Consider the following 13182-nt stretch of genomic DNA (forward strand, 5'->3'; position numbering starts at 1 on the left):
CAGAAGCAGCGCCTCAGCACAAGGCAAGACTAGTATGGCCCAAATGTGGCAAAGTTTTGTGTCCCCGCTGCCACAAATGTCTACACCATCACAGACGGCTCCAGTCAGCAGGAGGCAACGTTTCCGTCAGATGGTGACAGACTACATGTCTTGCCCTCTCAGTGTACTCCCAGACGGCTCTTCCCCCTTCAAGCTTTTGGTCTGTAAGCTGGATACATGGCCAGAGCTTAGCCAGTATGCATTGGAGGTGCTAGCTTGCCCTGCTGCTAGTGTATTATCGGAACGCGTCTTTAGTGCCGCAGGTGGTGTACTAACAGACCGTCGCATGCGACTATCCTCCGATAACGTTGACCGGCTTACTTTTCTCAAAATGAACAAGGCCTGGATCTCGCATGAATTTGCCAGTCCTCTTCCAGAATAAATAATTGGTTGGCAACAGTATCCAGGTCTCCTGTTGTGTTCATGTTTCTACCACCTGAACTGTAATCCCAGAGCTCCAACACCGCCAGTTGCTGCTCAGAAGTGCCGTCTGCACAGTCAATGCTTGCTGCCATGTTATTGGGGTTCAGTAACGTCAGCTGTACCCCTGCTGTGTGTCCGGCAGATTCTCCTGCTCTGTCCACATCCACTGTACTACAGATTTAAAACTTGCTCCAATTACACCTCTGGCTCCTCTGTTTTTAGTATTTACCCTGGGCTCCAATACCGCTAGTTGCTGCTCAGAAGTGCCGTCTACACAGTCAACGCTTGCTCCAGTGTTATTGGGGTTCAGTAACGTCAGCTGATCCCCAGCTGTGTGTCGGGCAAATTCTCCTGCTTTGTCCACATCCACTGTACTACAGATTTAAAACTTGCTCCAATTACACCTCTGGCTCCTCTGTTTTTAGTATTTACCCTGGGCTCCAATACCGCTAGTTGCTGCTCAGAAGTGCCGTCTGCACAGTCAACACTTGCTGCAGTGTTATTGGGGTTCAGTAACGTCAGCTGTTCCCCTGCTGTGCGTACGCCAATTTCTCCTGCTCTGTCCACATTCACACTACTACAGATTTAAAACTTGCTCCAATTAGACCTCTGGCTCCTCTGTTTTCAGTATTATCCCTGAGCTCAAACACCGCCAGTTGGCGCTCAGAAGTGCTGTCTGCACAGTCAACACTTGCTGCCGTGTTATTGGGGTTCAGTAACGTCAGCTGTTCCCCTGGTGTGCGTATGGCAATTTCTCCTGCTCTGTTCACATTCACACTACTACAGATTTAAATCTTGCTCCAATTAGACCTCTGGCTCCTCTGTTTTCAGTATTATCCCTGAGCTCCAACACCGCCAGTTGGCGCTCAGAAGTGCTGTCTGCACAGTCAACACTTGCTGCCGTGTTATTGGGGTTCAGTAACGTCAGCAGTTCCCCTGATATTATCTAAATTATAAGCAGAAAATGACTAAGCAGTGTATGGGGGTGAGTCCGTTGCTCCTCGTTGTACCCCTGGAAAAGACCTGCTGCTGCAGGCCAAACTGAACGCGGACAAATCCTGTTGTAAATCTTTTGTGACGGGCAGAACGAAAGGTGTAATGTTCAAACTTTTATAGATAACAACTACAGGAATGCCTGTCACAAATAAGAATATGATGAAGAAGAAGAATATGAAGAAGATGAAGAAGTAGAATATGAAGAATAATAGTTGAATAAAAAGAATATGAAGAATGTAAAAAAAAAGAATAATACGAAGAAGGTGAAGAAGAAGAAGATGAAGAAGGTGAAAAAGAAGTTGATGGAAAAGATGCTGATGCTGAGGATGATGAAGGAGAAAGTGTGGGAGAAGTAAAAAAGAAGGTGAAGAGCATGGAATTAGTGAAACATAAATATCTGACAAAATATAAAAATACTTAACATAGTCAATATTTCCGTAACTCAGAACGTCTTAAAAAAAATATTAATTCCTGCTATTCCATTTGATTCGGCTAAACCTCTATGCCTTTATTGTCTCCCCCACCTCCCCCAATACATTCTACATTATTCTTAGTTGTTTTCCTTCATGTAGAATTAACCTACAAGGAAAGAAAGGGTTTATTTTTATTCTTATATTTCTGTCCCATTGACTTGCATTGGGTTCCGGTGTCGGAATCGGCGATATCCGATACTTTTTGGGTATCGATCCGATCCAATCCGATCCGATATTTCCCGATATCGGAAGGTATCGCTCAACACTAGTGAGAACACGGTAAAAAGTTTGAGGGGTGGAGGCAGAGCTGGGGTGGAGCCTGGGCGGAGTCTCAAGGGGGCTCGAAAATTTTGCCAGTATGGGGCCTTGAAATTCCTGGTGGCAGCCCTGTTTACATACATACAGCTCTACTACATCTGCACATTTACATACACACACAGCTCTGCTACATATGCACATTTAAACTGTCTCGGTGTTCTCCTCCATCACAGGAAACTGCATCCAGACTATAAGAGAAGCTCACTTATTAGCAAGACTTTTTTTGTGTTAAAAGTGCGTCTAATAGGCCAAGAAATACAGTAAGTTCTAAAGTAATTTCCCTTCTCATTTAATTATACAACTGTCTATTATATGATGTAAGGTGAGTGTTAGACACACAATTTATAGGAGATAAGTCTGAAGTAATGCTTTAGTGCATATACAGGCGCATCTCACTAAATTAGAATATCCTCAAACAGTTAATTTATTTCAGTTCTTCAATACAAAAAGTGAAACTCATATATTATATAGAGTCATTACAAACAGAGTGATCTATTTCAAGTGTTTATTTCTGTTAATGTTGATGATTATGGCTTACAGCCAATGAAAACACAAAAGTCATTATCTCAGTAAATTAGAATACTTTACAACAGCTTGAAAGATGATTTTAAAATCCAAAATGTTGGCCTACTGAAATATATGTTCAGTAAATGCACTCAATACTTGGTCGGGGCTTCTTTTGCATCAGTTACTGCATCAATGCGGCATGGCATGGAGGCGATTAGCCTGTGGCACTGCTGAGGTGTTATGGAAGCCCAGGTTGCTTTGATAGCAGCCTTCAGCTCGTCTGCATTGTTGGGTCTGGTGTCTCTCATCTTCCTCTTGACAATACCCTATAGATTCTCTAAGGGGTTAAGGTCAGGCGAGTTTGCTGGCCAATCAAGCACAGTGATACTGTTGTTTTTAAACCAGGTATTGGTACTTTTGGCAGTGTGAACAGGTGCCAAGTCCTGCTGTAGGATGAAATTTCCATCTCCAAAAAGCTTGTCAGCAGAGGGAAGCATGAAGTGCTCTAAAATTTCCTGGTAGACGGCTGCGCTGACTTTGGTCTTGATAAAACACATTGGACCTACACCAGCAGATGACATGGCTCCCCAAACCATCACTGATTGTGGAAACTTCACACTAGACCTCAAGCAGCTTGGATTGTGGCCTCCCCACTCTTCCTCCTGACTCTGGGACCTTGATTTCCAAATGAAAATTGGAACTCTGGGACCTTGTAATGTGTGTCAATGATTGCCTTCTGGACATCTGTCAAGTCAGCAGTCTTCTCCATGATTGTTGAGGCTACTGAAACAGACTAAGGGACATTTTTAAACGTATAGGAAGCCTTTGCAGGTGTTTTTTGTTAATTATTTTAATTTACTGCGATAATGACTTTTGTGTTTTCATTGGCTGTAAGCCATAATCATCAACATTAAACGAAATAAACACTTGAAATAGATCACTCTGTAATGACTCAAAATAATATGAGTTTCACTTTTTGTATTGAAGAACTGAAATAAATTAACTTTTTGATGATATTCTAATTTTGTGAGATGCACCTGTAGGACTAAAGGGGGTTAATCGGCCATGACAGGTTGATTATGAACAGCTGCTCATCATATCTCCACCCCTGGGTGTGGTTCACTGAGTAAAATGAGACCTATTTTGTCTCACAGATGGGTTATGTGTATGGAGGTATGTAGATCTCCTGGATTGAGTGCCTTTGTAAAAAGACTAAGAAGCTGGACTCTAAGCCAGGCGGGCTATCCAGTACTACTATATGGACTTGTTGCTGTATGTTTTATTTTAAGCCGAACAAGGGCTCTATTTGAGTTTCCTGTGATGTGGTTTATGAAGACTGAAATAAACCAGCCCAACTTTAAATAGAAACGGTTCTTGTTATACCTCACATGGCTCTCAAGTGATTAGCATGTGTAGCAGCATTCCCAGGGAACTTGCGTGACTGCTACAGAAGTATTGCATGTCATGGGTGAAGGCAGCTATGAACCAGAGAGCAACATCAGACAGCATGGAGGACCTGATTAAACACATGGTGCAAGCCCAGCAAGAGCAGCACAAGCAACAGCTGCCAGTAACAGCAGCAACAGAGTTGACAACAGCAGCAGCAAATTGAATTACTCACAGAGGCAGTTCGTGGCACGGCAGCAGTTCTGACTCCAAGGTCAGCTGATGATTTTTCCAGAAGGTGGTGAGGAGATCCTTGCAGAAAATGATCCCAGGAGACAACATAGAAGCCTTTGTAACCATTTTTGAAAGGGTCGCCGATAGGGATAAACTCCAGCCAGAGCAGTGAGCGGAAGTCCTGGCGCCATATTTAATGGGGGGAGCTACAAAAGGCCTACTATTATCTAGCCTTACAGGACACCAAAGAATATGAGAAATTGAGGGCACAACAAGTCCACTGCTGGGCATATCACCGTGACAAACCCCCTTGCTCTCAAATGTTTGATCTGCTGCACCTCATCCAAAAGTGGTTGCAGCTGGAGTCCTCTACTCCAGCACAGATGGTAGAGCGGGTGGTAATGGACTGGTTCATGCATTTCCCTTCCAATCCCGATGCAGAATTGGGTTGCCCAGGGAGATCCTCGAAATGCCAATAATTTGGTCGGATTGGTTGAAAGGTATCAGAGGGTCAACGGATCCTTGAGGAGGCAATCCACTCCATACTGGGGGTAGAGGTTAAAAAGGAAATGGGGCATTCAAAGTCCAAGGGGGCTGCGGAGGTCATGCCGCGAGCCTCATCGGGGGATGTAATTTGTTGGAAATGTCATGGCCCAGGTCATATAGCTGCCCATTGTTGCCTTACCACTGAGCAAATGGACTGTAGTATGGGATGCCGGTGTTCATTCTACGCATATCTGGTTTGCAGTGTGGACTGTCCACCCAGCGAGGGGCCCCAAGCTTATCCTGAAAAAATGAATGGTCTGTAAATAACTGAAATACTAGACTCAGGGAGTTTGGTGACTCTCGTGCGGGGTACACTCCCTGTCACGGGTGTGTCAGAGGTGACAGACAGTCGCCCTGCAGTTGGTTGCAGGAGATCTCTACGTTTGGCATTACATCTTCCTAGAGGCTGGCTGTCTCTAGGACCCAGCAGCTACCTCCCTCTGTTTCTGGCTAATTATCTCCCTGGCCTGGGTGTATAAATACCTGGTGTGTCTGAGAGGGAGGTGTCGGCGATATTCCTTACTACTTGTGAGGCTTAGCAAGAGGAGTCCTTCGTCCTCTCTGGAGTTTGAGGCCATGTGCGCATTTGTTTGTCATCTAAAGCTAAGCAATTCCCCCCTATTTGTCTACCCTTGTTGTCTATGGAGTTTAGTGGAGATCGACTAGTGCTCATCTCCTTCCGTCCCTAGCCTTACCCATACACCAGGGAAAGTCAGGTCGATGCACGCGTGCGGCTATTGGTAAAGAGCCAATATAGGGATGGTAGTTGAGACAGTGACACTACACCAGACTAGGAGGTCTCTACTCCCCCCTTTCCCTAGTGTCTGGGCTCCCTTTCCCTCTGTGTTGCACTAAGTCTTTCCCACACCTTGCGTGACACTCCCTCTCCAATTGATCCCTGGGATGAATATGGCGGTCCGCTGCATTCATGGGGATGCTAAAGACTGTCCCGTTGCCAGAGTGGTATCTGAAATGGCACGAGGTACTGAGTCCCATGAGGCTGGCATAGTCCAGGATTTATTGCATCCAATTATCATAGGCTGGGACATTGTGTCATTTTGGGACTTGTGGGGAAGGGGCGAAGACCTTAAATTCTTGGGAAAGAGACAGCTTGGCCACAAAAAGTCTCAACTACTCCAGATCCTGACAAGTTTCCCTACTGGGTAATGGTGGGAGATGAGGAGATAGTATCCCCGGAAGCCGACATTCCTGAGATAGGTGTGACCAGAGAAAATTTGGGGTCCATCCAACATAGGGACCTAACTCTAAAAGAAGTGTTTAATAATGTAACTGTTAGACACGGCATAACACACGAACCAGGGGCCGATACCAGATTTCCTTGTTTTCTGAGTGGGCACTTTTTGTACTGGGTTACTAAGGTCAGAGAGGATATAGTGAAGCAATTGTTGGTACCAGGACCCTATAGACGGAGGGTATTGGATAGGGCCCATTCACATGTCTTGGGTGGTCATCTGGATGTCAACAAAACTCAAAAAAGGGTCAGGCAAAGGTTCTATTGGCCTGGCTGTCACCGGGAAATCCTAAGGTATTGCAAATCCTTTCCATTTGCCAGCTAACAGCTCCCACCTCTGACTTCCGTAATCCCCTCCTGAAGCAACTGATCAAGGCATGGCAAGAAAGGGACCCTGTTGTAACTCCTTGCTTGCTAGTTAAACCAGAAGGGGACATTGAAGAGGTCACAATAGCCGAGACGCTATTGTAGGCCCAAAAACAGCAATGTCAGGAAATGTCAGGAATTGCTGCAGCAAAACCAAGACCTGTTCTCAAATTTGTTGGAGTATACAGATGTCATAGAACACAAGGTTCTAACGAAACCCCATGTGCGGGTGAATTCGAAGCCCTACCGAATTCCAGAGGCTCACCTAGAAGTGATCTCCAAGAAAGTGAAGCGTATGCTGAATCTTGGAGTTATTGAGGAATCTAAGAGCAGGTGGTCTAACCAAATTGTCCTTAATCCAAAACCCGATGGAGAATGGAGAGTCTTTAATGATTATCAGAAGCTCAATGAAGTGTCCAAGTTCGAATCATATCTGATTCTGCGTGTTGCTGAACTAATCAAGAGTCTTGGGCCGGCAAGGAACATAACCACCTTGGATCTAACAAAGGGATATTGGCAAATTCCTATGTCACAAAAAGCCAAGGAGACGACGACTTTCTCGACACCTGACAGTGGCTTCCAATATGTCCGGATGCCATTTGGACTACAGGGAGCTTCGGCCACCTTCCTGAAGGCCATGGACCGGATCCTCGAACCCTCATAAGAATTACGCTGCAGCATATCTGGACGATATTGTAATCTTCAGCCTAGATTGGATAAGTCATCTGGGAAAGGTCCAGGCAGTGTATAATGCTCAGGAAGGCGGGGTTCTTAATAAATAAAAAAATGTGCCATGTGGAAACAAAGAAGAGGCCAAATACCTTGGATATGTGGTAGGTAGAGGTAAAATCAAACCCCAGATCAGTAAAGTGGACGCAATTCGGAACTGGCCAAAACCACTATCAAAAACGCAACTTAGGGCCTTTCTGGGAATCGCAGGGTACTACAGGAGGATCATTCCAAACTTTGCCATAGTTGCCGCACTCCTGATCGAGCTCCTTAAGGGAATAAAAATCAATAATGGCCAAATGGATTTCGAAGGCGGAGTCAGCCTTTCAAGAACTGAAGATGACTCTGTGTGAGCAGTCAGTCCTGATAACCCCCGACTAAGGAATTTGTACTCCAAACGGACGCCTCAGAAGTCAGATTAGGAGCGGTCCTCTCTCAAGAAATACACTGAGAGGAGCATCCTGCACTCTACTTTAGTAGGAAACTGTCAGCATGTGAGAAAAATTATTCCAACGTACAAAAGAAATGCCTGGCCATAAAGTGGTTGGTGGACACATTGCGATACTATCTCTTGAGGCGAGAATTTAAATTAGTGTCAGACCCTGGCCCACTAAGGTGGATGAAGAAGAAAAAGGTCAAAAATGCTCATGTTGGTGGTTTCTAGCCCTGCAGGGTTTCTGCTTCCATGTAGAACATAAAGCCGAGAGTCACATTTTAATGACGATGCCCTCGAGAATCCCATGTCTTTTGGTAGAAGGCGCCAATCCCATGGCTTTAGGCAGAGGGGGAAGGTATGTAAGGTGGCTTTTAGACATATAGTGGATGGGATATAAACCTGTAGTAACGCTTTAATGCATATAGGACCATAAGGGTAAACCTACATATATATATTTGAGGAGTATAGTGTAAGTAGGCCAGAATGCACATGAGCGTAGAATAAAAGTGCAAGACACCAAAAAAATAGGAATAGAATTAAATGTTATTTTTAATATAGATAAAACAAATATTAAAAAAGCATGTATGACACAAGACAATCATAGCTAATAAGAAAATAGGCAGCATGACAAAAATGTCCAAGATATATTCATATACAAGTGCAATATAATGATTACAAATAAATATAAAAAGGTATACCATACAATATATAGGATTAAAAGGGGTTAATCGGCCATGACAGGTTGATTATGAGCAGCTGAACGGGTGCACACCATATCTCCACCCATGGGTGAGGTACACTGGGTAAAATGATACCTGTTTTGTCTCATAGATGGGCAATGTATATGGAGGTGTGTAGATCTCCTGGATTGAGTGACTTTGCAAAAGGACTAAGAAACTGGACTCTAAGCCAGGAGAGCTAACCAGTACTATTGTATGGACTTGTTGCTTTATGTTTTATTTTATGCCGGACAATGGCTGTATTTGAGTTTCCTGTGACGAGGTTTATGAGGTCTGAAATAAACCAGACAGACTTTAAATAGAAACGGTTCCTGTTATACCTCAGATTGCTCCCAAGTGAGTAGCATTGTTACAACGGTTTTTGTACAATTTATCGATAACATATAGTTTCTCCCTGTGTGCATTATTTTTGATGGTCAACAAAATATCATTTTCAGTAATTCATTTTTCACATGATAATTTATTCCCCCGTGTGGGATTTTATATGTTCAAGAAGTTGCCATTTTTGGGTAAAACATTTCCCACCTTCTGAACAGAAAAAAAGGCTTCTCCCCTGTGTGAGTTTTCTGGTGACTAATAAGATAAGATTTCCGGCTAAAACATTTCCCACATTCTGAACATGAAAAAGGGTTCTCCCCTGTGTGAGTTTTCTGGTGATTAACAAAATGAAATTTAAGTACAAAACATTTTCCACATTCTGAACAGGAAAAAGGCTTCTCCCCTGTGTGAGTTTTCTGGTGACTAATAAGATAAGATTTCCGGCTAAAACATTTCCCACATTCTGAACATGAAAAAGGGTTCTTCCCTGTGTGAGTTTTCTGGTGATTAACAAGATGAAATTTAAGTACAAAACATTTTCCACATTCTGAACAGGAAAAAGGCTTCTCCCCTGTGTGAGTTTTCTGGTGATTATCAAGATGAAATTTCAGTACAAAACATTTTCCACATTCTGAGCAGCAAAAAGGCTTCTCCCCTGTGTGAGTTCTCTGGTGTCTAACAAACTGTGATTTCACTGTAAAACATTTCCCACATTCTGAACATGAAAAAGGCTTTTCACCTTTGTGAGTTCTCTGGTGAATAACAAAATTAGATTTCCGGCTAAAACATTTCCCACATTCTGAACATGAATATGGTTTCTCCCCTGTGTGAATTCTTTGATGCGCAACAAGAAATGATTTACTAGTAACACATTTCCCACATTCTGAACATGAAAAAGGCTTCTCCCCAGTGTGAGTTCTCAGGTGATTAACAAGAGAAAATTTCCGGCTAAAACATTTCCCACATTCTGAACATGAAAAAGGCTTCTCCCCTGTGTGAGTTTTCTGGTGATTAACAAGGTGTGTGTTATTTACAAAACATTTTCCACATTTTGAACATAAAAAAGGCTTCTCCCCTGTGTGAATTCTCTGGTGAATAACAAGATTAGATTTGTGGCCAAAACATTTCCCACATTCTGAACATGAAAAAGGTTTCTCCCCCATGTGAGTTCTCTGGTGAACAACAAAACTAGATTTCTGGCTAAAACATTTCCCACATTCTGAACATGAAAAAGGCTTCTCCCCTGTGTGAGTTTGCTGGTGTCTAACAAATTTTGATTTCACTGCAAAACATTTCCCACATTCTGAACATGAAAAAGGCTTCTCCCCTGTGTGAGTTCTCTGGTGACTAACAAGATATGATTTCTCTCCATAATGTTTCCCACATTCTGAACATGAAAAAGACTTCTCCCCTGTGTGATTTCGCTGGTGACTAACAAGATATGATCTCTGTCCATAACATTTTCCACATTCTGAACAGGAATATGAATCCTTCCCTGTATGAATTCTCTGGTGAATAACAAGACCAGATTTTTGGCTAAAACATTTCCCACAAACTGAACATGAAAAAGGCTTTTCCCCTGTATGAGTTCTCTGGTGTCTAACAAGGTGTGTGTTATCTACAAAACATTTCCCACATTCTAAACATGAAAAAGGCTTTTCCCCTTTGTGAGCTCTCTGGTGTATAACAAGATGTGATTTGTGTCTATAACATTTTCCACATTCTGAACATAAATATGGCTTCTCACCTGTGTGAGTTCTCTGGTGAACAACAAGATAAAATTTCCGGTTAAAACATTTCCCACATTCTGAACATAGATGCGGCTTCTCCCCTGTGTGAATTCTCTGATGTCTGATAAGTTTTGATTTCGCTTTAAAACATTTATCACATTCTGAACATGAATATGGCCTCTTCCCAGTATGAATTCTTTCATGCCTAACAAGATCTAGTTCCTGGTTAAAATTTCTCCCACATTTGGAACAAGAAAATATCTTCTCCACTGTGTGAATTTTTTGATGTTTAACTAAAGATGTTTCGAGAGGAAAACTATTTCCATATTCTGAACTTGACATTGCCTTGTTTGCTTTAAGAGTAGTTTGTTTTTTAATGCCTCTTTTCTGACTTTTATTTTTATTAGTAGTCTGTATTGAATCAGAAGATAGGACCTTTATGAAAGGATCAGATGATAGATCTTTGCTGTGAAGGGATGATGGTATATCTGGAGTAATGACATTTACTTCAATTGTATCCGGTGTGATCTCAAGGTCATCTGATTTAAAAATTGAAGATGTAGTTTGCCCCACTGATCTGGTACAGTCATCTGCCAAGAATAAAACAAATTATTATTTTTGAATAAAATATCCTTGAAATTCATATTTTTGAACATTTCTATTCAATATGTCCATAGAAATGGGAGTTATGTAGTAAAACTGAATTATACATTAAGACAATGACAGTTCACAGTCTAATAGAAGACTTTATAGCATGAACCAGTGGAGCATGATGTTCAACAATTTGTTCATTTTGCCTCCCAAATATTGGAATAAAAAGTCACGAAAAAATGTTATGTAGGCGAAAATTATACTAATTAAAACTTTTACTCATCCTGCAAAAAACAAACTCCATTCAGGTGTCAAAATAGTCACTACTCCTATAGATTAACTGATAGATATAATTTACAAAATGGAGTCACTTTTCTACTATTCTGGTTTCCTGCCATTCTGTAACATTAGGGCTTCTGGAAATGGTGTGTCACATCTCCTCTGAGATCTGCTTCTGCAATGTCTGCTTCTATCACCAGTCACCGCCATAATTTATTCTGTGGGTGCTTGTGATGGAGGAGACAATGGAAACAGAAGCTCTGGGCAGCACCGGCTCTGTCAAGCCATTAACCGCTTCCCGACCGCCCACTGTACATAAACGTCGACGCTGCCTGGGCTCTGTGCAGCGCCGACGTGTATGAACGGTTGGTGGCCCCGCAGCTCTCCGGACCCCCAGGGTCCTGCAAGTGCTGCGGTTGCGGTTCAGAGCGACAGCTCTGACAGGGTACATCATCGGGACCGGATTGGATCAGGTCCCAATGATGTTAACCCTTTGCTATCTTCTATATGCCGCGATCTATAGTGATCACGGCATTTAGAAGATAGTGAGAGGAGAGGGGGTCGTCCACTTACCTCTCTGACGGCCCCCTGATGTCTTCCAGGACCTGCCGCTGTTATGGCAGCTGGAAGTCACATGACCACCTCCGGATCTGCCATATATGGTGTCCTGCTAGGCTCAGCCTGCAGCTAAAGTCTAGCAGGAGACAGTGTGAAACTGTCAGCAAAGCTCTCATGCAATGCAATACATGTCTATTGCATTGCATGAGAACAGTGATTAGAAAAATAAAAATGAATGTCCCATACAGGGACTAAGTAAAAATGTAAAAAAAAAAGTCTAAAAAATGTTTTCAAACTGTTAAAAAAATCAGAAAAATAAAAATAAATAAAATATTAAACCAATAAATTCGTATATTTATGCAAAAACAAAAAAAGTACACATATTTGGTATCTCCGCGTCCGAAACAACCCGATCTATAAAACTGTCACACTAATTAACTCCTTCTGTGCACACCGTAATAAAAATAAATAAAAAACGGAGCAAAAAACTATGCTTTTTCATATCGCCAAACAAAAAGTGGAAAAAAATGCGATCAAAAAGCAAAATGGAAATAAAAATGGTACCGCTGAAAACGTCATCTTGTTCCGCAAAAAAAAAAGCCACCATACAGCTCCATCAACTGAAAAATAAAAAAGTTATAGCTCTCAGAATAAAGCGATGCAAAAAAAATATTTTTTCTATAAAATTGTTTTATTGTGTAAAAGCGGCAAAACATAAAAAAATATACAGTAAGTGTAGTATCACTGTAAACGTACTGACCCGAATAATAATGCTGCCTTATCACTTTTACCACACGCAGAACAGCATAAAAAAAACCTCAAAAAACAATTCCTGAATTGTTGGTTTTTGTTAATTATACCTCCCAAAAAACGGAATAGAAAGCGATCAAAAAATGTCACGTACCCAAAAATGGTACCAATAAAAATGTCAACTCGTCCCGCAAAAAACAAGCCGTCACATGACTCTGTCAGCCGAAATATGGAAAAATTATAGCTCTCAAAATATGGCGATGCAAAAACTAGATTTTGCAAAAAAAAGCGTCTTTTAGTGTGTGACAGCTGTCAGTCATAAAAACCTGATATAAATCTGGTATCTCTGTAATTGCACCGACCCGAAGAATAAAGTAATCTCATCACTTATACTGCACGAGGAACGGCGTAAAAAATAAATAAAACCAATTCTTCACCTGCTACTGATTTGCTAAGATCGCAGTAAGGCTCTGCTCACATTTATCCTGCGCTCTGCACTGAGCACTTACAC

General features: G+C 42.1%; 1 pseudogene; it reads right to left on the bottom strand.

The window, feature by feature from the left end:
- Window positions 1-8230: 8230 nt before the first annotated feature.
- The window catches only part of LOC141270615 (uncharacterized), a 31654-nt pseudogene continuing 26702 nt past the window's right edge, over window positions 8231-13182 (bottom strand).

Source organism: Phyllobates terribilis, unplaced genomic scaffold (genome assembly GCF_046119375.1).
Source record: "Phyllobates terribilis strain yellow unplaced genomic scaffold, ASM4611937v1 Scaffold_5__5_contigs__length_657084704, whole genome shotgun sequence".
In the NCBI taxonomy this organism is placed as follows: Eukaryota; Metazoa; Chordata; class Amphibia; order Anura; family Dendrobatidae; genus Phyllobates; species Phyllobates terribilis.